This window comes from Solanum tuberosum, unplaced genomic scaffold (assembly GCF_000226075.1).
Source record: "Solanum tuberosum cultivar DM 1-3 516 R44 unplaced genomic scaffold, SolTub_3.0 scf00414, whole genome shotgun sequence".
Classification (NCBI taxonomy): domain Eukaryota; kingdom Viridiplantae; phylum Streptophyta; class Magnoliopsida; order Solanales; family Solanaceae; genus Solanum; species Solanum tuberosum.
The window spans coordinates 1-13,689 of record NW_006239332.1 but is presented as its reverse complement, the minus strand read 5'-3'; the positions used below and the strand labels follow the sequence as shown (position 1 = coordinate 13,689).

Here is a 13,689-nt window from a genome sequence, read left to right as displayed (position 1 = left end):
ATGTTTAAAATACGGTATTAAATAGTCTAGGGAGGTAATAGGTCCTCATGAAAGTTTAGTATCGCAACAACAATTCGACCAAAGTTGGAATATTTTTCAAACCCTTGTTCCATAATTTAATGAAGAACTACTCTTTTATAATCTAGTAAACATTTTTAGTTTACTTTAAATGAAAATATATCATCCTATTCATTTTATTTGTAAAGTTACTTTTTAACATCTTTTAAAATATATATTTTTTTAAATATTAAAACTAATTTTATTTATTCATTAATTTCAATCTAATACATATTATTAATTTATCACACTTATTTCTTTTCAGGTATATTAATTAGAGCCAAAATAAAAGTGAAAATAATTAATTATATTTTTAAATAATGAATTTTTTATATTAAAGTAGGCATTTTTAATAAGTATAATGAATAAAAAACATATTAAGAATTAAAGTAAAGTAATAGTAAAATAGAGTAATGAATAGATATCACAACAACTCATTAAAAAAAGTGAAGAAATAACAAAATTGAGGTAATACTAATAATAATAATAACTAAAGATGTTTCTAGAACCATTTAGTTTTCTTGTTATCATTGTTGGTAGATTTTTGTTACATTTTTACCTTTGATCATTATTCACTTCATATATAGAAAAATGTTTCTAGATTTTTTTTTTTTTTTTTGCTGTCTCTCTTAATAGATTTTTTTTAGAATGAAATTACATTTTTATTCTTGATCGTCTTAAATGCAAATATATCATCCTATTCATTTTTGTTTGTAAAGTTACTTTTTAACATCTTTTTCTTTAATTTCAATCTAATATACATTATTAATTTTATCAAACTTATTTATTTTCAAGTATATTAATTAGAGCCAAAATAAAGGTGAAAATAATTAATTCATAATAAATTTTTACATTAAAAGTAGGCATTTTTTATAAGCATAATGAATAGAAAAAATATTAAGAATTAAATTAAAGTAATAGTAAAATAGAGTAACGAATAGATATCACAATAACTCACAAAAGAAAAGAAAGAGAAGTAATAATAAAATAAGTTAATGGTAATAACAATAACTTAAGATGTTTCTAGAACTGTTTAATTTTCTTGTTTTCATTCTTGATAGATTTTTATTAGCGTGAAATTACATTTTTACCCTTAATCATTATTCACTTCATATATAGAAAGATGTTTCTAGAATTATTTATAATCTTTCTATTTTTGTTAGATTGAAATTACATTTTTACCCTTGATCATTCTCCTACTTCACTCTTCTATATAATAGAAATATCACATAAAATAAGATATATGTACTACTTATTTAATTTTATAGTCCACTTTATTAAATTTTTATGGGCATCACAATCAATAATGGTCACCATCGGCCCCGAATCCGATGTAAAGAGTAACCGATACAGTAATTTAGAACAGCAATTTTCCTAAAGACACTCATCTGTCTGACACACGCATCTCTCACTATAATTACTCACTAAAAGAGAAGTAGCTAGGTGACCAAAATATAGGTCGTTCCGTTCTTCGGTTTGGTTTTTAAACTTTAATTTAGTTTTTTGATTTTTAATTTTAAAAAAGTATGCATCGTATTTTAAACCAAACTAATTTGGTTCAATTTTTTCTACTTTAATTTGGTTTAGTTCGGTATTTTTAGATTGATTTTTTGATATTAATGAAAAATAAAATGAGGACAAAATTAAAATATAAGATATTTAAAAATTTAAAATTATGTTAATGAATGATGTGTCTCTTCGTGGAACACTTATTGTGCTAACTAAAAGATCCTATATTTGTCTTTGTTAAGAACTTTGTGCCTCCAATTACTTTTCGAGAAAAACAAGGACAAAGACGGGTTCCTTTACATAATTTACATTGATAAAAATATGTTTGGATTTCTCTTGAGAATTAATATTTGAAGTTAACTATTGAATTGTACATTTATTGCTACTCTGTTTTGTTCATAAATGATTTGATTGTTAGTTCACTTTTTATTTTTAGTTAAGAGAATGCTTATATATATAAAATTATTTTTTTTAATTTTTAATTATTTAAATAAAAGTTCGGTTCTTCGGTGTACCTAAGTTCTGAGACCCTTACATTAAACACCGAACCAAAGAATTGAACTTTTGAAAAAATAACACAGAACCAAAAAATTGAAGAACCGAATTAATTCGGTCTTTCGGATTTTCAGTATTTATGTCATCCATATCAAATAGGATTGTGGTGATGTGATAAGTATTTATTCATCTTTAATTAAGGGTTTGAGGCTTTTGTTAGGAAGTGACTTTACTTTCAATGTGACACTTTTCAGCATCAATTCAAATTTAATAAAATTTTAATATAAATACCGAATATCGAGTGAAAAAAATAAAGAGAAGTAGGTGGGTATATAGGTAAGAAATTGAATAAGGAGCATTCAAAGCCATGATACTGTGGGGTTTGTGACAAGCTAAATGGTCGCCAAATTTGACTACTTTCCCCTATCAGTTAACACCACATCAAACTGTTGGCCACACTTGTTTGCTAATATTGAGGATATGCCGTTTGGACATGTAATATATTATAAAATTATGATTTGAAATTATAAATATGATTAAAGTGATATAAAATTAAAATTTATTTAGATATATAATTTAAATTTTGAGTTATATCTTTTCATATATATATGAAAATCTAACAAATTGAGAAATTATAAAAAAAGTTAATTTTTATATAATTTATCAAATGAATAAATTATAATCATAAATAAAATATCGAAATATTTTAAGACGTCGCCATAATAAATTACATATCTCATGTTATTTTTAAAAATAAATATTTGAAATTACAATATTTGAAATATATATAATTATATAAAGATTTACTAAGCAACAATTATAATACTCTCTCTCTATGTGTCATACTAGTTGTCTAAATTACTATAAATAGTGAGCTCAAGTTAATAGTCATTTACAAATTCAATATAGAATTAATCAAAATTTTCACACCCTACCCTTATACTTATTATTATTTTTTAAATAAATAAACAAGTTTGTAAAGTTTCAAAAAAAATTCTCAAGAGGTAAATTAGTAAAATTACTCTCTTTCTTATTTATGTTTTCTTAAAGGCATGTAAAGTAAAATTTAATTAGATAACTATAATTAATATGAAATGAAGAGAGTAACTAGTTATTTTCTAATATTATTTTTTTTACAAAATACAAACAATTTCTTCACGTCGAACATTAATTTTTTAAAAATTAGATAACTTGTACTCTCAACAAGAATGAACAGGCAAATTGGAGATAACATTTGCGGTCCAAGTTGCACAGTCCTATTCCACTATCTTATCACTCTTCTTTGTTTGAAATGGTTCAAAATTACTCCATCCATTCCATTTTATTTGTTATTTCTTTCTATAAATAGTTGATCCATAATACTTGTCATTTCATAAAATTAATGCATAAATTATGATATTATTCCTTTTTTACACTTGCGAGTTATTAGCCTTGAAAATATATATTTGACCAACTTAGAAAAGTTATGTAAATTATTCATGTTCATTGGTTAAATTAATTAATCAAAATAATTTATTCATATTCATTAATTGAAAACTTGAGTTCCAAAAAATTAAATAAGGTAAAAGGGTAAAGTTACATCATTTCTTAATGTAAGTGCAAAGTAAAAAAATGACATATAAAATAGGACGGAGAGAATAGTATATAAGGAATCCCAGCTAGTATATATATATATCAAAATCTATTTTATATATAATGTAATTTTTTATTGAGGATTCGAATGAACCTCTAACAGTCACGTTGGTCTGCCCCCTTATACACTAGGCTAAAATGATAAGTATTTGAAATTAGGTCTTGGATTTAGCTAGCTTAGTAGCTTGTGGCCCAAAATTGATTGTTTTTTGTTTAATTATATAAGTTGCACTCATCATAAAAAAGACAGTATAGGAGATTCAGTGAATGCCTATATAAACTTTTATTTTCAAAGTACTTGGTTGATTTTTATATTTTATAATTTAATATAAGGGGAACTCTCTAACTAGTGAATGTTGTGCTCCAGGTTCATTTCTTTTCGGGACTTAATTGTAATTGTGCTCTTTCATTTGTTTGTTTTTGCATATACTTAACTAGATGTACTTTATCGAAGGTTGTAATGGAGTCATAAGTATTTTTGGATTCGAATTTTTCTGAATACAAAGTTAGATTAGAGTCCTTTTGGATACGAAGTCGTTTTTGTTAGAAAACGTTTTACCACCTAATGTAAAATTTTCTAATGTCAATTCAAATTTAATCAAATTTTAATATAGATATTGAAGACCATATATAAAAATCTCATTAACACCGTGTCTACGTACAATCACAAGTAGTGGCCTGCCAGCATCTTAGAGCTACTACTGGCTCCAACAACTTACTTGCGAATTAATTAACTCAACGCACTAATTAAGGAAAGTTGAAATAAATGAAAAATATGCCACTAGGGAATAGGTTTGTTTGATATTATTGTAAAATCACTGTCAAAAGAATGTTATTAGGATGGATGAAATTCATCTGCCATTAATCAAAGATCATCGATTTGAAAATAAGTAAAAAAAAAATAGTATAATAATCATAGGTAATAAGAAGTCAAATTAATCAGACTAGTACATACTAAATACCAAATAATTATGTCGACTAAGTGCATAAATAGTCATTTTAAGGACTCCTATTTTTTAAAAATAGCAAAAGCTTAAGAAAATTGTAATTTCTAACCATCTCAAAATCGAAATCAAATTCAGATTCATGAGTTCAAGTTGGAATTGGCCAGGCCTAACTTCATACCTGAGTGTCTAAAGCTGAATTTTAAAGTTTGAATAGAAAGACCTAGTAGATTTGGAAAAGAGTTTTTTTTTCTCTCTAAAACATGTGGCTTATTTTTTGAGAAAATGATCAAAATAGTCCTTCATGTATAGGGTATGAATTATTTTGATCATTTATCTATATCATCTTATCTAAATAGTCCTTAATATATACATAAAAAATATCATTTTGGTCCTAGCCCTAAAAACTAACTGAAAACATAAAAAAAACTGTTAAGTTTAATCGTGGGTTCCACACTCTTCTTCCTCCTCTTTCGCCATTGCTTCTCCTTCATTGTCTTTTTTTTTTGTTCATTTCTTCTACGATTTCTGCTCCCAAAAATCCTCTCATATTCGGCAATGAAAGCGATAATTTGTGATTGATTGTAATTAGCTTCTTTGAAAAGTTGTCAAGATCCCCTTTCCCCTCCATGAAAAGGAAGGGAAATAAACAGAAGGGAATCGGTAGCTATGGTACCTTTAACTGAAACATTTAAGTTGGTCTTTCCAGGTCAGCTATGACTGGCCAGGATTGCGAAGAGGTGTAAAATTTTATCCAACTGATCAAGAGATTATTTGGCACTTACTTGGAAAAGTCGAAGGTGGTGATCGGAATTCCCATCCTTTTATTGATGAGTTCATTCCAACTGTTGATGAGGATGATGACATCTGCTATACACATCCTCAAAATTTAATAGGTATACAAATTATTGCTTTCATTGCCGAATATGAGAGGATTTTGGGAGTAAAAATCGTAAAAGAAATGGTAAAAAAAAAAAGAACATGAAGGAGAAGCAATGGCGAAGAAAGAGGGAGGAAGAAGAGTGTGGGACCCACAGTTAAACTTAACAGTTTTTTTATGTTTTCTGTTAGTTTTTAGGGTTAGGACCAAAATGATACTTTTTATATATACATTAAAGACTATTTAGATAAGATGATATAGATAAATGACCAAAATAATTCAAACCCTATACATGAAGGACTATTTTGATCATTTTCTCCTTATTTTTTACTTAAAACTATTTTTTTTAAGCTAATCCAAATGGGCTCATAGTCATATGCTTCAAGAAATAAGTACTAATTTACGTTTAGTTAAAGTCAATAATTATACATTGTCTATATAACATGCAAGTATGATACTAATTAAACCATACTTTGCACTTTGTCTAATGTAAGATAAGCCTTTTCAAAAAGGTTATTGGAGTCTTTCATCAAATTGAACTTTTTTGGCAATCGTTTTGTATAAATGAAAAACTTAAAAAAGAATTATCTTTCAAGCTTTATGACATAAGAATGCACTACTTATTTATCTGATAAAATACATTTGTGTGTTAAGTTTACTCAACTTGAAATGATTAATGCAAAGTGTGTTTATATTCGTTGGGGTTTGAAGTGTCAATTTTCTCTTTCGATGCTAAAAATGATTTAACGCGACACATTTGTGTTATGGTTAGTGGAATAGCCACATGTATTTCAAGAGATGTAATTGATATCCTTAGTTGGAAAATCGTCTTGTATAGCTAGTTCATCTGTAATTTCACCTAATGACATTGGGAACGATGGTTTTAAACTTTTAATCTGGATTTGCCTTATGGGCGAATCTTCAAGTTTAAAAGTCATAGGTGTTGTCCATAGAAGAGTTGAAGTTTTACTCATGAGTCGAGTCAGGTCAAAAGTATATGGTAACCAAATTTGTGACGTTAGGTGCAACAAGAGCCGCAACCGGATTATACTGGGATGGTACCAACAAAAGGTGACTGAAAGGGCGAAGAAACAGTGTTAACAAATGGTCGAGGTAAAGTATATGACGGAGAAGGACAAGGGATTGAAGTGTGCAAAGATGGGACATAAAAAGATAGAGGGGGAAAAGAGAGTGGCGAGGCTGTTTGATTGAGGAGAGCAGAATCTGAAATTGAAGCGGTAGAAAGGGGAATACTACCGTCAATTGGCAAAGAAGGCAAAAGTGGTGATGATGTCTGCTCACTACGGCAGAAGTCGACATATTTTGGCAAAAGGATCGCAGGAAAAGGGAAATAGGAGATAGAATAGGTCCTTAGCAATCAATGACTCTGATACCATGTGTAAAGTAATGTTTTTGCTCATTACGCTCTTCTCGTGACCCTTGAATATATAATAAACAATCATATTACAAGGTTCAAGTCGTTAAAGACAATAAGTACTATAAGGACTCTTGTTGACTAGCAAGTATAATTGTACAATGACTCTATTTATGTTCTAATAAAAAGTTCAAGACCACTCACCTCCAACATCATTTTTCAAATTCCCTCTAGGCTCTAATTGGGCCTTGCATTCAATTTATAACGTTAAGTTACAGTTCTATACAGTTCAACCAACGAGTTTATCAATACGACTGAAATATACATTGATAGTATATATATGTTTTGTATAAATATGTATAATATATGTATATAAAGTAAAAATATACACAATATATAGATTTTGCATATATTTCATAAACTAGTTGATCGAATTGTTTAGGACGGTACGTATTCATCCTAAGGGATATCCATCAATACTATCAGCCCATGGACCTCTTTGGGCTTCCCCACAAATGGGCCTAATACATTCCCAAATTATACTAATACACTTAGGACCACTTCCCATCCCAAGCATCCAAACTTTGTCACCTCTTTTCACCCTTTCTTTAGCCTCCAAATATGCCAATTCATACCACAAAGAAGAAGAAGACTGATTCCCAAATCTATGCAATGTCATCAAAGCAGCCTCCATGTCACTCTCACCAAGATTCAACCCTTGTCCTATCTCATTTATCACTGCCCTTCCTGAAGTTGGTAAACAAAAATGATTTATCACTGACTTAAAATTAGGCACATAAATCTCTACACTTGATTTTTTGTCTACCATTTTCTTTTTCAAGATTGAAACCCCATACAAAATTTTCTCAGTAAAAGGCAAAATATGTGAACCAAGAATTGTTATATTAGACCTAAGTGTTTCTCCTGCTGTTTCCAATAAGTTTCTCTTTAGTGTAACTCCAGTATATCCATCTGAATCCTCTTCGCGATACGCAGAAAAATACCCCTTGTCATCATAAGCTCTCTGAGTTCTTAGAGTTTTAACAAGCTCGTATTTTGCTCTGTTTTTCGATTCTTTTTTTATTTGAAATTAAAATCCCAGCAGCACCCATTCGGAATAAGCAATTAATAACGAGCATTGATGGTTCTTTTCCAGGATACCAACCTGTAGATAAAATCTCTGTGCTAAGGACAACAGCTATCGAGTCCTTAAGAGATTTAAATATGTTTTGAGTTATGTCAATAGCTAACGCGCTAGCACTGCAACCCATGCCACTAATTGTGTAACTTTTAATGTCTTCTCTCATGCGGAATTTGTTTACAATGATGGAAGAAAGAGATGGGGCAGGGCAAAATCCACTGCAATTGACAATTAAAACATCGATATCACGTGGGGTGAGCTTGGTTTTAGCCAAAAGGTCTTCGAATACAGGGAAGAGCACCATGTGCACTTCACTAATAACTTCTTGATAGTCTGATTTTGGTGGAATGTAATGAAGTGCAGGAGGTATATATGTTTCATCACTTTGTCCTGATTGATTCAAGATTTTAGTCATGAAAGTTATGCTCTGTTTATCCATGAAATTTCGGGTATGTTCAATGAAAGTCGAGAGAGGAATTTGACAGATACTTGGTGGCTTTAGACATGAATAGTCTACAAGGTATAATGGTGAAGGTCTTGATTTCAAGATTAAAAGGAAAATGTAACATGAAAGGATCACAAGATGAAACATGTTGAGCTCTGCTTGTAGAAGATTAAGCAGAGCTTCTATAGTAAAGAAGATGAAAAGATAGAGAAGTTTGGTTAGTTCCATGAGGATTAAAAGAAAATTGAAGGTGGAGTGGAGTGGAGGAATGAAGTTGTGGAGTGTTGAAGGGGATTATATAGGCCATATACATGCACAATCACATATGACATGAAATTTCATTCCTGATTTAAATTTATGAGATGAAATTAGTGTTTCGATATGTGATTTTATATTTTTAAATACAAAAAATGATCCATAAATAAAAATTTCACCGTTTTATATAATATATGGAAATATCAAATGAATGATAATTTTTTTTTACGGAATATGAATATGATGATATAGTTACTAATGATATTGATCATGTTCAATTTTATTAGGCGCTATCCATCAACAACTACCTAAAATTTGCATTAACTTTCACTTAAAAATCTCAACTAGCATTTGTTCATTTTAAACACCTAATGTCGGGCCTGTGTGTCAAGACACTCTTTGCTGTTGTTGCAAAGTGAGTGTGATACACGCATGAATGATACGTGAGAGACTTATTTTACCTATTTTATTTTATCTTTTCTCTTCTTCTTCCTCATTTTCGAATCAAATGCATCTCCCGTTATTTCTCCAAAAGCTTATAGTCCTTCCATGGATGTCAAATTTTTTGACACAAATTTGTTTTTTAGTTGTTTAGCCAAATTGAAAGAAGATTGGTTCATTCCAAAATTAAGAATAATATATCAGTGTTGCAAGTTAAATCTTAACTCCTTTTTCCAAAGGATGGAGAATAAAATTAAGTAAAAGAAAATAATTTTAGCCTAATGCACAATGCAAGAAGAATTGATCTTTATATATAGGGGAAAACATCCCTGATTACTGTCTACAATATTCACTTGAGTTTTCATGCATCCATTATAACTCACACATATACTTCTAAACATTAAATCAAATGAAGAATGAGAGGGTGCGACGAAAAAGACGATAAAATGGAGTGGGTATGGTGGAAACACCATGAAAAAGGAAGAAGATAGCAGAGAAAATAATAATATGTAAATAGCGAAAAAGGCCATGAAAATTGAAAAAGGAGAAATATGACAAAGAAGATGACCGTGGACAGTGGCGGACCCAGGATTTTCGTTCAGGAGATTCAAAAAATAAAAGTATAAACGTGTATATATAAGCCAACAAAACAAGATTTCAAGAAAGTAGTAGTATTTAGTTTTAGTGGCGGACCCTTGAATTTTTTTGGGTTTAAAATCACACTTTTAGCATGTTTTATAAAATAAAAAACTAAAAAAAACGTGAAAACGGAACTGAAACCTTAAAAAAAAACAAAAAAAAACTGAGATTGAAAAAGAAAAAAATAAAATGCTACTGCAGGGATTTGATCCCTCAACTTGAGACTTAATTTTCAGGGAAAATACCACTAGGCTATCTTTCTCCTTATCATTGAGGGGGTTCAAAATATATATATCCAAAATAAATACAGAAAATTACCTAATATATACAATGTAATTTTTTGCCGAGGGGGTTCGGGTGAACCCCCTGGAACCAACGTGGGTCCGCCCCTGACCGTGGAGATACGAATTATGTGATGATCATACAATATTTAGTTCTCTCTAGCTCTTATTTTCTTTATGCTTGTTAATTAGTAGAGGTCTGTTACCTCGTAGGATTAACAAGGTAAAGCCTAGCCCCCCTTGTTTATACTTATTTCTGTTGAGGATTTTTGTTTTAATAAAAAACTGTTAGACGCTCTGTCTAGTGGTATAAATTTTAAAAAAAATGATGACCGTGGAGGTGGAGGGGGGAGTCCACTTAGTAAAATAATTTTTCTTTTAATTACTTGGATAGAAAGACCACATGCCATTTACTCATTGGTCACTTTGTTATGCGGTTTTTACCCTTATTTTTTCTCTTTAGGGAAAATAGCAATTTTGATCCTCAATTGTATTTTTGTGTGTTTATTGCTTTACAATGAGTTGGCATGATATAATTGACCATTTAATTCATGTGGTCACGCTTTGTTAATATGCACCTAGGATCGACATGAGATTGTGAAAAAAGTGTCAAAATGACACACTGAAACTGACATGAGATGTTTAAAATGAACAAAGAATAGTTATGGCGATTAAGAGAAAGTTGGTGTCAACTTTAGATAATCTAATGTACTAAACAACATATCAATATTGTTGCACAAATAAAAGAAGCATCGTACCTTACTCTTTTTCATTAGAGTGATGCATTTTTCGCATAAAAAATATTCATAAAAAATAATATATTATGTATGTATAATTCAAAAATAATATGTATATAATTTGTTGATTTGATTTGATTTTTAAAAATAAAACTAAAATGAAATATTATTAGTAATTTTAAAAAATATAAAATCAAATTAAATATAACTCGATTTGGTTCAATTCTTTTATTTAGATTAATTTTTACCCAAATCGTTGCAATAATAGAGAAGAAATTGTGAAAAATTTAAGGGAAGAATAAAAAGGGAAATTATTCTGTTTTCACTCACATTCTCAAGGAAAGTTAGGAACACCTCTTTGTCATGTCACCGTAAATGACTTAATAGACATATTTTAAAGAAAAAAATTGCTTAATTATACTAATATTTCTATCGTATTTATTAATTCTCCTTAAAGTTTAAATTAATTACATATTATCTCACTAATTAATAATTGCATATCAAATTTCAAGTTAGATACACCTAAATATACATGTATTCTTACTACCAGATACACTAAATAGGGAGAGAGGCAAGCAAGCGAAATAGGAGGGAGACGAATGAGGTAGTCTATGTATCCTAGATACATGCAAATTACACTAGATACATGTATCCGAGATATACATGCAAATACACTAGATACATGTATTTGAGATACCAAATACATTGCAGATCCACTCTAAAATAAAGATACATAGGGAGAGAGGCGAGCAAGAAAGGAAAAGAGGCGAGTGAGAGAGTCAGACACATGTGAATCCAATTGTATATAATATATCTAGAACAAATTACGCCTAATTTTGATCTCATATATCCGAGATACATGCAAATTCACATGGATACATGTATCTGACACGTCTAGATACATGTATCCGAAGTCCAAATTCTGGTAAGATTCGTAATATTAGAAACTCGCGTGAAAGGAAGTAATTTGCTCATAAACTAGTAAGATTTGTATTGTTTACCCTATTATAAGTGAAGATGGAACGCCAAAATGGAATAAGATTAAGTTAAAGTATCAAAATAGACGATTTCAAAACCAGGCGGCTATGTTTTTATTTGACCGATTATACACTACAAAAAAATCAGCGTTTACCGACGGACGAAATCCGTCGCTAATCTATGATATTCCGTCGCTAAATAGGATTAGCGACGGATTAGCAACAGTTTTTTGACTGTTACTATTTCGCTCGTTAATAATCTCTTAGTGACGAAAAATGAGTTCCGTCACAAGTTTAGCAACGTTTTAGCAACGAATGATATCCGTCACCACTTGTTGGCGACGGTCTAATCCGACGTTATATTTATACTATTCGTTGCTGATTTCTTAATTCATTCCGTCATTTTTGATAAATTCGTAACGAAATTTTCATCACTAATCCGTCGCAACATATTCCGTCGTTTAAACCAGCACATTTGGCACTAAAAAGTTCGTTGCTAGTCTATCGCTATCATTCCTTTATCTAGCAACAACCCAATAGATGCTATATTTGTTGCTAAAATTTTTTCTAGCAAATCTAATTTATTTGGTTTTAAAATTACACTGCTGAAATAAATAAAATTAAAATTACTAAATACCCCTTATATAATCCACATTCATATATATAAAATAATATTAATAGATGGTTCAAAATATATAGAAAATCAAAATCACATATTTTAGATCCCAAACATCCAAAGCAATAAGTGATCTTGAGCCTGCAAGTAGTGATCTAGAGCTTTACAAATTGATCTTTCCTGTTGCTTGCATCTGACGAAGTTTCCAGAGTTGAAGGCAATTCTAGAGTCGGAACTACAGCTATATATTGATTGTTGTTAGAGAAAGGCGTCTTCACCACAGCGCCTAGTAAGTGATCTTGAACCCGCAAGTAGTAAAGGGAAAGAAAAACATGTGCACATGTTTTGGACTTTTCATGTGAATCTCTTTAGTGGAAATATGAACTGTGAGGCAAAAATCATATACTTCCAATGTCCAAGTAACCTCATGAGATGGGCAAAAGTAGACAGGATTATGATACTTCTAAAATGAACAGTGATCAGAACAAACCGCAAAAGGAGAACACTTTCAGTTTTCAAAACAAGTGATCTCAAACTGCAAAATATGGTGAAATAATCGGCTAAATCAAAGTTACAAGGAAGAAATCAAGTTAAGGCAGTTCAAAATATAAAATCTTACTATATAAACAAAGAAAATATAAAATCCATTAGTTAAGATTATAACCTGCATACTAAATCAATAATACTCACAATAGACCACAATAGAAGCAACAATCATGAACTTTGAACAGAAAATTTCAACCTAGATATGCTTTCTAAGAATCAACACGTTGCAAGACAAATTAGTACACAACGACAGATTAAGATGCTCGAATTCTCAAACTAATCAATTCACGATAATTAAAAAACAAGAGCGAAAAGTTGAAATGGTCATAAAATTAATTAAAAAAACTTACCTGGACGGATCTTAATCCGTCTCAAAGTTTTCAAAATCTCTGTCGAAGTGCGTTGTTCGTTCTCGCCGGAAAAAGAAGAAGGCACTGGCTTTGCTTCAGCCTGATGGTTGTTCTCGTCGGAAAAGAGAGAAAAGAGGAGGCGAAGAGGGCTTCGCTGGCTGGAGGCGCCGGTCACTGCTGCTGCGCTGCCTCACTACTGCTGTTTCGACAGAGACGGAGGTGCTGGTGGCGACTGCTTGCTTCGTTGCTGCTGTTGTCTCTGCCATTGGTCCTCGCCTGTGGAGGAGGAGAAGAAGAAATAAGAGTGAGGGGAAGAAGAAGGAGGGAGGCAACGACTGGAGAGAGGAAGAGAGAGGTGGCGCAGGAGAT

General features: G+C 30.6%; 1 pseudogene; it reads right to left on the bottom strand.

Moving 5' to 3' along the window:
* Nucleotides 1-7,346: 7,346 nt before the first annotated feature.
* On the bottom strand, nucleotides 7,347-8,721 carry LOC102588318 (3-ketoacyl-CoA synthase 6-like; annotated as a pseudogene).
* Between the last annotated feature and the right edge of the window lie 4,968 nt (nucleotides 8,722-13,689).